Raw genomic sequence first — 14,622 nt, 5'->3', positions numbered from 1 at the left:
GTCCTCTGACCTCTCTATGGACATATTGAATTGAACCCTGACCTTAATAAAATAAAAATGTCATGTGTTAAAATGTCACCACAAAACTCAGTATTTGCACAGTCAATGCTAATCAAAATGTTTCAGCCAGGTGATGGTGGCACATGCCTTTAATTCCAGCTCAGGAGGCAGAGGCAGACTGATCTCTGAGTTTGTGGCCTGGTCTACAGTCCAAGTACCAGGACAGTCAGGGATACATACAGCTACTCTGTCTTTAAAAAAAACAAGCCAAACCAAAAATTAAATACATAAAAATAAATGTTTCCTAAGCATATCCTTAATAATTTCAGAGTGAAAATGCCATGTTTTGTAACCAGATACCACCCCTAAATATCATGCATGAAGCCCTTTAGAAAACTGGAGAATAGCCAGTAGTAAGGCAGGACATGGTGTTCAGGGCCATGATGACCCTCAATATCAGCACACCCTTGACACTGACTCATGATTCCAGAAAGTCAAACCATGGGAAGTTTCTGCTCTCTCACGTGGAATATGGAAGTCCTGGGTTACATCTCCACAGGCCTGTGAACACACATGTCCAACAAAGAGGGTTGGATATGGTAGCCCAAGACCTTAATCCCAGCTTTCAGGCAGAGAGAAGCAGATGGATCTCTGAGTTCCAGGCCTGTAAGGACTATGTTGAGAGACCCTGTCTGGAAAAGAAAAAGAAAAATGCATAATGGAATATTGGTCTTTTTGAAAGCAAATCAAGAAATTCTGCTCACCAAGAAAAAATTGCTGGTTGCAGATGCTGGCAAATGGCTGTAAATAAATGCTCAGACTGTAGTGACAAAATGTCCAACTTAGAAAATATTTGAACAGACAGGTCAGCAATGATATGAGAATATAATGACCAATAAGTGGAGCTGTGAAGACACTCGGAGGGTTTGAGCAGTCACTCTGCAACCCTGAGGACCTGAGTCTGAATCCTCAGCACCTACATAAAAACAAATCCTGGAATATCATGGAAGCTTCTAACCCCAGCAAAGGATGAAGGACATAAAAGTATCCTGAGAGCATGTGGTTCAGTGAAACCCTGTCACAAAATGAAGATACATGTTATTTCTCTCTGGTATCCATGTTTGCACATATGGTTGTACAATCTGTCATGGTCACACCTGTGTCACACACACACACACACACACACACACACACACACACACAAGACAAGCAATGGGTAGAGGGCAATGCTCACAATCAAATGATGTGGCGATTGAAATTAGAGGGGAAACTGGAGCACCTGACCAAGACGACTGGCCCAGTGTGCCTGAGGGAATTTGGAAATGGTGTGGCAGTTTGAATAACCACTGGGTAGGTTTGGTGGCAGCCAATCATGGATCTCTATAAGGCAGCTTCTGGGAGAAATGGAAACACAATACAGGCTGAACATCCTTAATCTTAAACCTGAAATCTGGAGTTCGAGAACAATGAATTTCAGATCCAGGTGCCCCTGTGCCTCAGTACAGGAAGTGCTGCTCAACTGGAAGTGGCTTTACTCAGGATATGGAGATAAGATCCTCCAAGGATCCTCAACCAGTCAGAGGACTCCACCCTGGGCCACACCATCTGAAATCCACTCAGCCTCAGGAGAAAGCTGCAGGCATTATCATGACAACATAGACACTCAAGACTCCAGTCAGATCCAGGGGCCACCAGCTGGGACCTGGATGAAACTCAGTTCTGTTGATGCACCAGACCAAAAACTCTTGCCAGCCAAGCCTTCAAGCAGCATCAGCAACATGAATAGAAGCAAAGATATTTTTTGCTTTGGGCAAGCTGTCTGCTGAGTGATGTGAAAATGTTTTTCCTCAAGGCGGACATCCAGTCACAACACCACCCTCCCCAAGGCACAGTCTAGGCAGAGGCAAACATAACATTTGGATTATCATAAAACCAAGATTCGAGCAGAAGATGACCTTGCCTGTGCTCGGCAGTGAGCCCTAAGTTTGCCAGACAATAAGAAAGCCTATGCTCCAGGGGTGAGGTGTCACCACAGGAATACACTTGCAGCTGACTGATCTCTCTAGGCCACTCCCTAACCTGAATATGTGTTCCCTATTCTTTCTAAGCATTGAAGCTGAAAATATCATATAGGAAGTTCCAGAAATGAACACCACCAAAGTTGTACATTTTACACCATTCTGGTTGGGATAGCATAATCTCTCATGCCAGATGTGCTTGTGACCTCCACCAAATGCCCACTCTCAGTGCTCATCACTAAGGAGCTGCTTGAGTTACAGAAGGGATGGTGCTGGAGGACAGACTTAACAGAATAGACACCCCCAAAAGCAAAAGGACCCACCAATGAGATGCCAGCACACATCATGGAGATTGCCTAATGCTGAAACTCATGACTATGTGCCAACCTGGAGGCCACAGGTTCTTGATAAAGGTCCAAACGGTGTCCTTCTGGATGTTGCTGTGTCTTTCCATGTACCCTCCACCCCCACCCACTCACAGTGCCATCAGGAGTAAAGGACTCCATTACGTTCTTTGTTTTCCTCTTGTGTTGCCGGAATCTGGACTCAACACAGTGTTTGCCCTAGAACATGTATACTGCACCATGAAGACACAGAACATTATCAGGACCACACAATGGAGAGCTAGGGCCACTGGTTCTTCATGCTCAATGACAGGAAAAGCATCAACCCTTCTGTTACCTGAAGACTGGCTCCTTCAATCTCCCCAGGTATGCACAGGGCAGCTACTGCATGTAGCAACTTTTACAGGATACTTAGTGTTTACAAGACATTAATAGAATGCCTCTTGTATGCAGGTGCTTGGAGAAAGAGCAAACATCAAGTAAAAGATAGGAACACCCTAGAAAGTGAAAGCTAGGGCCACTGGGATGGCTCATTGGGTAGAGGGATTGATTGGGATGGCTCAGTGGGTAGAGGACTTGATTGGGATGGCTCATTGGATAGAGGACTTGCCATCAAACCTAACATCTTCAGTTCAATTCCTAGAATGCAAGTGGAAGGAAACAAACAACTCCCAAGAATTATACTCTGACTTTCACGTATGATCGCATGGTTTCTCCCCATCACATCACATTGATGAAACACAATGAGCGAAAAAAGCAAGTTTGGGAGCAAAAGGATTTTGGCCTATACATCTATATCACTGTTTATCCTTGAAGGAAGTCAGGACAGGAACTCAAAGAGGCAAGGAAGCAGGAGCTGATACAGAGTCCATAGATGGGTGCTGCATATTGGATTGCTTCTTCTGTGGTGACTCTAGCTTTTGTCAACTTGACATAAAACCAGCTAGTGTATCCCTAGAAAAAATTGGCTGACTGCTGAGATCTTGAATTTCCTGACTTCTTATTCTTTAAATTAGCAGAGAAAAAAAGATCCCTTCCTGTCACCATCTGGTCTGGCCCAACATGAGGTCAGCAAGACCCAACTATAGCACAGCCTCACCCATGGCCCTTGGATGGCCCTGCTTCACTCATGGTTGCATTCATCCCCCAACTCTGCAGTCCCTCCCTCATTCCTATTTTCCCTAATCTCGTAGGCTCAGCCCTTTAGTCTTCATCAGAATGGAGACTCTCTTGGTAAAAAGGACTCCCTGCCCAGGGAGACACTACAGCCCCATTATGCTTAAACCCTCCAGTAACTCTTGGGCTGCCCCAGCTCCCCAGACACTGCTTGCTGCTCCCTTTCACCTGCACACTACTTCCCAGCTGTGCTTCATATAAGCACTGTAAGATCTCTGCTCTCATTGCCTGTCCTCCTATGGTCCTTTGCTGTGCTTCAGATACTGTGTTGAACTTTCTGATTATAGCAGAATCCACCATGGCACTGATCCTGAATCCAGCAGCCACCAGCAGCATAGATCATGGGGCCAATGGCAGCTTTGTGCCCTGCACTCAGAGCTACCTCCTCCTTAAATGGTCACTCCAGGCTGAGGCACACTTATTTGCTGCTGGGTCTTTCAAACCCTAACCCTTCATGCCTCTGAACACTCCTGGGTCCAGTCCCTCAGTGCAAACCAGTACCTTCTGCTGCCTTCCTTGCCCTGCCTCTTCAGGTACAAATGCCCCATCAGAGCAGCTTGTGTCTCTCTGGGTTTCTGGTGTGCCATATGGCTTTCCTCCCATGGTTGGGGATGTCTGCATGCATGATTTATGGCTGCAGGTCCACTATGACAAGAAATTACCTTTTGATGTAACATACCAAGTGGGGAGTTGGAACAAGAGTGATATTTTGGCTTCTGTAATTACTTCCTGCTGACATTGGCACATTATTGTCAGGGCCTTGGAAGGCTAGAATGTTAATCAAAGGTAAGGAGGCAATTTAGAAACCTCTGGTTCATTGACCAGCTGAAGAAACAGCATTTGCATCAGTTGGATTAGTTTATATCAGCTTTCATGAAGTTCAGGGCTCATACTCATATAGAGCAGGTTGTCATTAACAATTGATGCTTGGATGTGTCTGTCAGCAAAGTGCAAACCTGTGGAGACAGATATAAACTAGGAACAGAAGTTAAAATTTATGACCTTATTTGGAACTTTTAGACCCATATAATGCAAGCCTTTATGTCATCAGACCTTTCTATTTCTCAGACCCTTGTCAGAACCATCCAACCTGTCAAACAATACCTGATTGGGGAGTGTGGATTAAAAAGAGACAGATAGAAAAAACAGAGACATACAAGAAAGAAAAAGACATAGGATAGATTTTGGAGGACTGTCACTGAATACTGTTCTATCCAGTTTACTCTGCCCATTGCTTATATAAAGCTGAGCAATAGACAAGGGAGCATCAGCAAAGCATACTACATTGTTACAGACTTCTTTATCTTAAGGTTGTTTGGGTTCAAGGAGCAGTTAAGCCACTTCCCTGCAACACAGATCTTAAAAGGTCTTATTAATAAAAAACCTAGAGCCAGATATTGGGGTATAAGCTGAAAGATTAGAGAGGTAGAGAGAAAGCTACTACATCTTAGCCCTATGAAATCCTCTGCCAAAAGAGAGAGTTAGCTCCTCTCTGCACCCTGCCTTATCACTTCCTCTCTTCAGAACCTCTCAACATAGTTACTGACTCTCTGTATGCAGAAAAAGTGGTCCTACATATTGAAACTGCAGAATTTATCCCTGATGAGTCAGAATTAACTTTGTTATTTATTCATTTACAAGAAATAAATGGAAACAGGAAGTATCCCTTATATATAACTCACATCTAATACCTTATGTGTCTGTCAGGCCCTTTAGCATGAGAAAATGAGGAGATTCATCAACCAATGATAGGAAATGTGTGGGAGGCCTCAGAATTTCATAAAAAAATAATGTCAATAGTGAGGTTTTAGAAAAGGATTTTTTCATAATCTGGAAACAAGCTAATGAAATTAAATGGAAATGTACTACTTGTTCAGTTTACAATCAGACTCCACTACCCGCAGGATGTAACCCAAAGGATACTCAGAAAAATGAAATCTGGCAGATGGATGTGTTTCATTTTGTAGAATTTGGAAAATTGAAACATGTGCACCACACCATTGATATCTACTCAGGATTTCCATAGGCAACTGCTCTGACTTTCAAAAAGACTGATTTTGTAATCCAGAAATTGCTAGAAGTTATGGCCATCATGGGTATACCTGTATAAGTTAAACCTGACAATGATCTAGCCTATGTCTCAGGTAAAATGAAAGTTTTTTTGCTTATTACAATATAAAATATATTACAGGTATACCATGCAATTCTACAGGAGAAGTCATAGAAACATCAAATTGAACTCTAAAGGGTATGCTAAATAAACAAAAAGGAGCAACAAACCCCCTAGAAATAGATTACATAATTCTTTATTAACTTTGTATTTTCTCAATGCTAATGAGAAAGGAACAATAGCTGTGGAGAGACATTAGACAATAGAAAAAAAATACAGAGTTAAATCAGCCTGTATATTTTAAGGATGTGCTAACCTCAGAATGGAAACCAGGATATATATGTCTTACGTTTGGGATGAGATTTTGCTTTGGTTTCTACAGAGAAGATAAGCTATAAATACCATCAAAATTGATAAAGGGCTGGGCGGTGGTGGCCCATGCCTTTATTCCCAGCACTCCGGAGGCAGAGCCAGGCAGATCTTTTTTTTTTTTTTTTTTTTTTTTTTTTGGTTTTTCGAGGCAGGGTTTCTCTGTGTAGCTTTGCGCCTTTTCCTGGAACTCACTTGGTAGTCCAGGCTAGCCTCGAACTCACAGAGATCCACCTGGCTCTGCCTCCCGAGTGCTGGGATTAAAGGCATGCACCACCACCGCCCGGTGCCAGGCAGATCTTTGTGAGTTCAAGGCCAGCCTGGTCTACAGAGGGAGATCCAGGAAAGGCACAAAGCTACACAGAGAAACCCTGTCTCGAAAAAAAAAAACAAAAAAAAAAATTATGGGGTTGAGGATTTAGCTCAATGGTAGAGTGCTTGCCTAGCAAGAGCTAGGCCCTGGGTTCGATCCTCAGCTCCACAAAAAAAAAAGATAAATGTTTGATTTGAACAAGACAGACCTCTCAATTAGAAGAGGTGATTGTTCCTCAACCAGCATGACTAACCCATTTAAAGTAACTTGGTTTAATGGTATTACATCACACTTAAATTTTATGTCTCCCTAAATGTTTGTTTCTGCTCTTCTCTACAAACACTTATCACAAATGGTGTTTATGTAGTCCCACTTCAATTAAAAATTAAAACTGGCTTTGGAGTTGGAGAATGCGTCTCTCCTTCTTTAAAGCCAAACATGTTAAAAAGAAAATGCAAAATCTCTGTAACATGTCAGAAGAATAAACTTATATGGGACAGAAGAAAGCCAAAATTAAGGGACAATTCTATTGCCACTGTTCTCATAATACTTTGGTTCTGTTTTGATTCCTCAAACTTTCCTTACAGTATGAATTTTATATCAAAATTTATATATATAATATATATAACATATATATATATATATATATATATATATATATATATTTGTAACTCAACATAAATCCAGTTACTCTGAATCTGATACAAGAGAAAGTAGGAAGTAGTCTTGAATTCATTGGCATAGGAGATCACTTCCTAAATAGAACACCAGTATTACAGTCACTGAGAGAAGCAATCAATCAATGGGACCTCAAACCGGAGAAGCTTTTGTAGAGCAAAGGACATAGTCAACAAGACAAAGCAACAGCCTACAGAATGGAAAAAGATCTTCACCAACCCCACATCTGACAGAGGGCTGATATCCAGAATATATAAAGAACTCAAGAAATTAGACATTAAAATGCCCAACAGTCCAATTAAGAAATGGGCTATAGAGCTAAACAGAATTCTCAACAGAGGAAGCTCAAATGACTGAAAGACATTTAAGGAATTGCTCAACATCCCTAATCAGCAGGGAAATGCAAATCAAAAGGACTGTGAGATACCACCTTACACCTGTCAGAATGGCTAAGATCAAAAACACTGAAGACAGCTTCTGCTGGAGAGGATGTGGAACAAGGGGAACACTTCTACATTGTTGGTGGGAATGCAAGCTTGTACTTTTCCATTTTGGAAATCAAAATGGCGATTTCTTAGAAAATTGGGAATCAATCTCCCCCAAGTCACTGCTATACCACTCTTGGACATATATGCAAGGAATGCTCAATCGTAGCACAAGGGCACAGGCTCAGCTATGTTAATAGCAGTATTTGTAATAACCACAACCTAGAAACAACCTAGATGCCCTTCAAATGAAGAATGGATAAACAAAATGTGGTACATATACACAGTGGAGTACTACTTAGCAGAGAAAAACAATGACTTCATGAGGTTTGCAGGCAAATGGATGGATCTAGAAAAAAATCATCCTGAGTGAGGTAACCCAGACTCAGAAAGACAAACATGGTATATACTCACTCATAAGAGGATAATAGATGTAAAATGAAGGATGACTAGACTGCTACTAACAACTCCAGGGAGGCTACCTAGAAAACAGGACCCTAAGAAAGACACAGGGATCACCCAACAACAGAGAAATGGATGAGGTCTACATGAGCAAACTGGATGTGAGAGGGGGTAATGAAGGGCAAATGTTGGGGGAAATAGAGCTTAGGGGAGTGGGAGTTCCCAGCTGGATCAAGAACAGAGAGGGAGAACAAGGAAAAAGAGACCATGATAAATGAAGACACCATGGGAATAGGAAGAAGCAAAGTGCTAGAGAAGTCCCCAGAAATCCACAAAAATACCCTCACAATAGACTATTAGCAATGGTCAAGAGAAAGCCCGAACTGACCTTCTCTGGTGATCAGATGGCTAAACACCCTAACTGTCATGCTAGAACTCTCCTCCAATGACTGATGGAGGTGGATGCAGAGATCCAAGGCCAGGCCCCAGGTGGAGCTCCAGGAGTCCAATCGGTGAGGGAGAAGAGGGATTGTATGAGCGAGAGATATTGAGACCATGATTGGAAAAAGCACAGGGACAAATAGCCAAACTAGTAGAAACACATGAACTATGAACCAATAGCTGAGGAGCCCCCAACTGGATCAGGCCCTCTGGATAAGTGAGACAGTTGATTAGCTTGAATTATTCAGGAGGCCCTCAGGTAGAGGGACAGGAACCTGTCCTTAATGCATGAGCTGTTTTTTTTTTTTTTTGAGCCTGATGCCTATGCTGGGACACTTTGCTCAGCCTGGGTGAAAGGAGGAGGGAACTGGACCTGCCTCGACTGAATCTACTAGGCTGAGCTGAATCCCCAGGGGAGGCCTTGCCCTGGAGCAGATGGGAATGGGGGGTTGATTGGGGGCAGAGCAAGAGGGGTAACCAGAGGAGGGAGGAGAGGGGAATACATGGCTGATATGTAAAATTAAATTAATTATAAAATTTTAAAAAATGAAGTGCTTCTTCTATCAAAGTGCTAAAAGAAAAAAATCTATTTTGCAAGCTTTGCTGACTCTGATTTCTGCCCCCAGCATGTAACAGGATCCTCCTAAATTCTGATTTTTTTCAATGGAAAAACTTTTACAACTCCCAAACATATTCTGTTACAGGAGTTTATTTTAAAAAAAAATTTTGTCTCATTTAAATTGGGGTGGTTCACCCCTACTCAAACAAACAAACCTTCCAAATAAGAATAGCAAGAGAGAATAAAATATTAATAACTGGACTTCATATATACTACATGAGTTCTAATAAGTCACCAAAATTGTTTATGTGCTTCTATTAAAATACACCAACGGCTGGGCAGTGGTGGCGCATGCCTTTAATCCCAGCACTCAGGAGGCAGAGGCTGGCGAATCTCTGTGAGTTCGAGGCCAGCCTGGGCTACCAAGTGAGTTCTAGGAGAGGCGCAAAGCTACACAGAGAAACCCTGTCTCGAAAAACCAAAAAAAAAAAAAAATACACCAATGGACACAGGTGTCATTTATTTGTTGTGAGATTAGCCAGATAAGGATTAGAATTCTGAGATTGAAACAGGCAAACACAGCTCTATATTTAGGATCAAACATGTTCATTTCAAACTTCGCTCTCCATCTTCTTTGCTTTTAGCATCTGAAAAGTGCTTAATCAATAAAGAGTAGCTAGCTGCTGAGTCTTTCCAAATGACAAAGGACAGGAGCCACACACAATATTTGATAACAGTCATGAAGTGAAGTGGTAATTTTTTTCAACCAAGTCAAGTGATTCCCTGCTCTAAAGCATTATTTTCAGCATTTTTGTAAGTTTAGGATCTGATTTTTCTGTTCCCAGAAAAAGACGTTCACTAGAAAGAGATGTGCCGCTTAGCTCATATAAATGCTAGCTCATCACCCCCATCCCCCCAAAAATGTGCAAACAAACAAAAAAACAAAGTCCCACTTATGAAGGAAGTGATTTTATAAGTCATGCCTTGAGATAGCAATCATCTCCATGGTGTATCCCAACCCATCTTTCTCTACGTAGAAGAAACTGACATGCAGAGAGACTAAACTGCCAAAGACATAACCAAGAATTTCCTGGGTGTGCCCACTGTCCTGCCCTTGTTTTGCACTCTATTCTTCAGACCTGCATTCTAAACCTGTACCTCTGTTTATTTCAGACTTTATACTCGTTGGATAGCCTTTGATGTAGCTCAAAAGGCCCTGTTACAGGTCCTAGGAGGAGAAGGACAAAATCAAAGTGACTTTTACAACTGATAAGGTCTATTTACCTTTGAAGAAGGAAATTTGTCAAAGATCTGTTTACAGAAACCTTAATGAATAGGCAAAGGAGTTAGAGGGATACTGAGAAGTTTTCACAGGGAATTGTATACATCAGGCCTAGGCTGTGTCATCCATCTCCAACCTAAGGTAACTAGTGGACACATTGCCTGTCACTACTTACACCCCCACATACCTAGAATTTAAGGTGCTACTTTGTTCTCAGGTTTATGGAGCGTCTTCTCACCTTCATGGAAGGACATAGCATAAGATTGAAATTCATAGTCAAGGCTCTAAATTCAAACCCAATTTCCCATATCTGAAAATTTTAATGGTCAGGGAATTCAAAGAAAAATACATTCATTGAAGTGAAGCTTGTATATAACACATTAGAAGAATTTAGCATGGTACTTGATGTGGCAAGACAATATCAGGGCACTTTTGTTGACAGGGTGAAGTGGTTTGTGAGTCTATGGGTGTCTCTGTGTCTTTGTAAAACTGTGACAGGGAAACACAGGTTGGGTTCAGGAGGAAGTAGGATCTCTTCTTCTGAAACAGATATGGTGCTGTTGAGCATTTCATGAAATACACATCTCACAGACCTGTGAAAACCCCACTGTCATAGAGTACTTTTTTTTTTTTTTTGGAGTACTTTCTTAACATCTTTATTACACTGAGTTATCAGGTACAGCAACTTAGAATGGGAAGAATTGATCATAGCCAACAATTTCAGGTAATAGTTCCATTTTTGGAAAATCAAGATAGGGATTCAGCTAATCATATCACATCCACAGCCAAGAACAGAGATAAACAAATGTACGCATGCTGCCTGTTTGCTTATGCTTATGCTCTAGCTTTTTCATATGTACACAGTACAGGTTGCAGACAATGAAATGATTCTGCCCATTTTAGGGACTCTTATCTCAATTAACAATAAAATCCCACAGAGACCTGCTCAAAGTAAATCTGATCAATATAATTGCACATTGAGGGTCCCTCTTCCCAGGTGACTAGTTTGATTCAGTCTGATAATAAAAACTAAGAATCGCCAGGAGGTGGGGCTGCACACCTTTAATTCCAGCACTTGGGAGGCAGATGTAGACCAATCTCTGTGAGTTCAAGGCCAGGCTGGTCTCCAAAGTGAATTCCAGGAATGGCTCCACAGCTACACAGAGAAAGTTTGTCTCAAAACTAAGAATTACATTCCCCAGCATCGCTGACAGGATTTGAGGAGATTTCTGCCTGCATTCAGAGATGTGGTTCTCAACCTGTGTGGGTCACCACCCCATTGGGGGTCGCATATCAGATATAATGCACATCAAATATTTGAATTACGACTCATAACAGTAGCAAAATTAGGACTGGAGAGATGGCTCAGAGGTTAAAAGCACTGCTTGCTCATCTAAAGATCGTGAGTTCTATTCCCCACAACCACATGGTGGCTCACAACCATCTGTAATGATATCCAGTGCCCTTTTTTGGCCTGCAGGGATATGTGCAGACAGAATACTGTATACATAATAAATAAATAAATCTTTTAAAAAACAGTAGCAAAATTAAAGTTAAGAAACAATGAAACAGTTATGTTTAGGGCTCACCACAACACGAGGAACTACTGTTCATGCTATTTAAAGATTTAAAGGGTCAGAGAATTGGAAAAAAATAGCCATTGATCTAGAGTGTCCAGTGGAACCCAAGTGTCTATGTTGCTAACTATGAAGGGGCTTGCAAAGGATTTTTCTGAATGTCCTTTGCTCTAAGGGAAACTCAAGTTCTGTGTGGAAAACTCCAGCTATCTGGCCACCTTTACTACCCAGTAACAGCAGACCACTTTGAGCTACTGAACAGAGAGTACAAAACCCACTACACACATGCTGATGACACAGATTTTAGTCACATTGGGCTCCATGACCATATCACGCTCCTATGGGTACTTGTTCCTAGGCTGTATCAGCCTCTTCCTCTAGCATAACTCTGCCTAGCTGTTTCCTGTAGATGCTTTACCAGGAAGTTGTTTAACAAGTGTCCTTCTCAGTCAGCATTACGTCTATAAAGTCGTGGCTAAGGAGATAAGGAGATGTAGGTACTTTTTTTTTGATTTTACATCTTTTTTGTATTGTTTTGTTTTTTTCATTTTTCATTATTAAGAAATTTACTACTCACCCCACATGCTGTCCACAGAGCCCCCCTCCTCCCTCTACCCACCCCCATCCCTCTCTCCCAAGCCACTCCACATTCCCACATCCCCCAAATCAAGGTCTCCCATGGGCAATCAGCAAAGCCCAACAAACTGAGCCTAGGCAGGTCCAACACCCTCCACACTAAACCAAGACTGTTCAAGGTGTCACACCACAGGCACTGGGTTCCAAAAGCCTGCCCATTGACCATGGATAGATCCCAATCTCCTACCTAGGTGTCTCTCTAACAGTTCGAGCAAAACAACCATCTTCTGTATCCAGAGGACCTAGTCCAGTCTCATGGGGGCTCCACAGCCACCAGTCCACAGTTCATGGGCTTCCACTAGTGTAGCCAGTCACCTCAGTTGCAGGTACTTATGATGAACTTCAGCATATATAAATTTCTGTGATATTATTACCTTGTGTACATAAAATTTCAGTAGGAGATAAAGATTCAGTTCTACACAGAGAAAGAACAGGAGGATGTTCAATCAATCAGGGAGGGATCTCTGGCTTTGGATGAAGGGGGTGCTGAAGGGCTTCTCTTGTATCCCAGCAGAGGCTCCTGCAAAGGTCAACTTGACTTCTAGTGTAAGGAAAGCTCATTAGCAGGGAAGCAATGTCAGTTCCCATGACATCTGCAGCTCTTCCCTAGACATTCTATTGTATCCTGGACAGCCCTGGCATCCTCTGTGATGTCACTATGTTGTGGCAACACCCACTGTCCTTGGGAAGTATAATCAGTGCTTTCACCATTTACTGATGAACATGATGGCATACTGAAGAGTCTAAATTGGAAAGAGAATGGAGAGGGTAGAGAGAACAGAGAGTGACAGAAGAAAGCTGATCTTCAGCCTCCGTGTAAAACATCAAGGAAGAAATGATCAACAGAATGGTGCAATAAGTTCTGTACAGGAAAAGGGAAGCTTCCTGGAGGAAGTGGGCTTGAGCTGAATCTTCCAGTAGTGGGAAAAAGAAAGTTGGAGTCTCTGGAAACCAACAGAACTTCCCTGCTTGTCATGGCTCTTGAAATTCAAGGATTCCAGGATATAAATTGTTTTGCTTCAGAAGTCAGGAACTGGTAAGATCAAAGCTTTATGCTGGGAACTCTTGGTTTTCATTCCTTTTGGAGGATAGGCATTGGTGATTGAACATGAGACCAACATTAAAGAGGGAGGGATTAATGAGGTGAGCCCATTTCAAGGCAGGACATCACTCTACTTCAACCACACTGGCTAACTTTAAGTACTTCCCAGCTGCTCTGTGTTCCTGAGTTGTCAGTGAGGTGACTTGTTGAGTCTGGTGACCATGTTCTGCCCTTATATGTCTTCTCCATCAATAGATATATGGTTAGTGACCTCTCAAGATATTTGAGGAAACTCCAAATTACTGGGGTGATTATGAACTATTGCAATTTTCTGCTGACTTGTGAACCCACAGGATTGCAGACTCTGCAGCCAAGATAAATTCTGAGTCTGCAGATGTGAATAAGCCTGAAGAGGCTATCTACTTGGTTACTTGGAGCATGTGTTATGAGGGAACCAGAGAGAACCAGAGAGCTGAGATAACCACTTCCCTTCAAATAGAGAAGACAGCTGAGATCCCCAGATGGGGCATCTGAAGCATGGAACAAAATAATTTGGGGTGTCACCAAGTCATTGGTAAACAAACTTTCTCAAACATTTGATTAGGACTCAGGGTGGTCTGTCCATACACTTTGCCTTGTCATACTGCAAGTTAATTTATCTTCATTTACCCACAAGGAGCACCAGGGAGCCACCATCCCACCAAACCTTTCTCACCAAGATGCAGGTGAAGCAGAAGGTCCAGAGACTAACTGGTCAGCTACAGCAAATGACTATTGAAAGAAATTAGCAGTGAGATCGCCTGATCTTTATCACAGAAGAGAGCATGAAAAATACGTATTCATTCTTTCAAACCCTGTGGTTTCAATCTCAGGTCCACTCTGTCATCATTAATTCATTTTATATAAGGTCTGTGTTTCTGGTAGGCTGCATCTTCAGGGTATGTCTTTGCCCAAAATCATGTCTCTGAATTGTTCCCAAAGGCAGAACCTCAAATGTGGACAGGAAAGTCATGAGGACATAGACTATTCTGCTTCCTCTAAAAAGAAACAAAAACAGAGCCTGTGGCATGAGTCATAGTACTCATGGACTGAGGCAGTAGTATGTGAGTTCCCAGTATGCATTTGAAGAGATTCTATCAAGTGCTCGCTAGTGTGAGATGTTAGTTGCTGTGAGTTTGAGTTAATTTTTT

The sequence above is a fragment of the Peromyscus eremicus genome, unplaced genomic scaffold (genome assembly GCF_949786415.1).
Source record: "Peromyscus eremicus unplaced genomic scaffold, PerEre_H2_v1 PerEre#2#chrX_unloc_3, whole genome shotgun sequence".
In the NCBI taxonomy this organism is placed as follows: Eukaryota; Metazoa; Chordata; class Mammalia; order Rodentia; family Cricetidae; genus Peromyscus; species Peromyscus eremicus.
This window is presented reverse-complemented; position numbering follows the sequence as displayed.